The following is a 1,944-nucleotide window of genomic DNA, read 5'->3' as shown; positions in this document are numbered from 1 at the left end:
ATTTTTTTTAACCAACATTTTGCTTTTGACATTGATTGACTTTGTATGGATGTCATTCAAGAGGAGGCGTCATGTTACTTGTAAAAAAAATCCTGCATAATGGCAACGAGATATCGCTTGGATTTTCTGTAATTAAATTTTTCCTGCATAGAACGAAATTTTTCTTTTTTAAAGAGAAGAAAAGTCAAAAGTAGCAAAGTGATGGAAGGTAAACTAATTTAACGTTCCAATTACTTCCCAAAAGAAAACTTTGTCTTTCATGTTTCGCCAAAAAAAAAAATTTTTATGACAAAATCTCTTTAATGATCTTTTTCGGACTTTCACACCGATTTGATGGCGACAACGACGTAAATACCCAGAAAATGCTAATTTTTGTTTATCTTTCTATATGCTAATCGTGCCAAGTCTGCTGGATTTACGGAAATATTATCGAGAATAAACAAATTTTCATCTACTTTTCTCCGTAGGTAACTCACCTTTCAATTTGGGATTATTTCCGCTTGAAGGAACTTGTCGTCGTTTCATGTTGAAAGGAATTTTACGTTTTCGTGTTAGTTTCAAAAGAGAGAAAAATAGATTTCTTTGCACTTTTTTTTCAAAAAAAAAAAAAAAATTTTTTTTTTCTTTGTTAAATATCTCCGTTTGACAGAATACCATCGATCGATCATGAGACAAATTTTTCAACGTTCGACTAAAAAATGTAGAAAAAATGAACATTACATAAAATTGAATAAATCAAGCTGCTGTGCTTGTTTTGATGTTAAACATCACTCTTTCTCCCGAGAATTTTTTTTTTATTATTATAAGACGAAACAATTTTTGCGAACAACGTTTTAATGTTCAGACAAGAAGAAACGTAAATTGACAAATATTGAACATGTTTGTTAAATCATCGTGGCTGGAATGGTGATTTAACAAAGTGTGCCATATTGCAATTCGTTCTTCGCCATTTTTCGAGTCTTTATCATGTCATGTCATCATCTTGTCCCATTATTTGATCTTATATTAAAATTGACGACATGACATAATTGACTCCTTTATATTCTTCAAAAAAAATTTTTTTTTTATTTTTTTCGGGAGTCGCTTGTTTTCGAAAAATGACACCAAAATAAAATTCAATTATGATTTTTTTTTTGTTTATTTGACGCGGCATATGTTTGTCAACAATGCGCGTTTTTACACGAAAAATTGTTATTTTGTGTCGTTTTTTGTGTTATTTTTCGTGCGATGATGATGATTGAAGAAGAAGAGAAAAAGATTTTTATTTTTATTATTTTCAATCAATCAATCAAACGACATTTATTATTTTTATTTGTTTGTCTGGCTTCTTTGTAATTTTTATGATTTTTTTTTTCTGTATTATTATTATCACCATAGGAGTGATAAAAATATAATTTGTCAGGAGTGTGATTGTCGTCACTCTCGACATGAATTTGATTGTTTAAATCATTTCTTTGTAAAAATATTAAATAAATGATGATAAATTATATTTTTTTGGTCGATTCGAATTTCCTTTGAAAAATTTTTTTCGTAATTGACAGGAAATTCATGGAAAAAATTTTTTTTTAATGAAAAATAAATAAAAAAAAATAATTGAGTCAAAATTATAATAAAAAAATGTTATTTTTTTATTGAAAAATAAATAAAAAAAAAAAAAAATAAAAAAAAAAAAAAAAAATATTTTTTTATTATTTTATTTTATTTATTTTAAAATAAATAAATAAAAAAAAATAATAAATAAATTTTGATTGTAAATAAAAAAAATAATAGTAAAAAAATTATGTAAAAATTTTTCTTTAAATTTAATAATTTTAAAAAAAAAAAAAATAAATAAATAATATGTTTTGATTGAAAATAAAATAAATTTGAAAAAAAAAAATTAAAAAATTATGTAAAAAATATTTTTCTTTAAATTTCATAATTTTTGTTTTCATGTTCCATTAT

Source organism: Culicoides brevitarsis, chromosome 3 (assembly GCF_036172545.1).
Source record: "Culicoides brevitarsis isolate CSIRO-B50_1 chromosome 3, AGI_CSIRO_Cbre_v1, whole genome shotgun sequence".
In the NCBI taxonomy this organism is placed as follows: domain Eukaryota; kingdom Metazoa; phylum Arthropoda; class Insecta; order Diptera; family Ceratopogonidae; genus Culicoides; species Culicoides brevitarsis.
Note: the sequence above shows the minus strand (reverse complement) of the source record.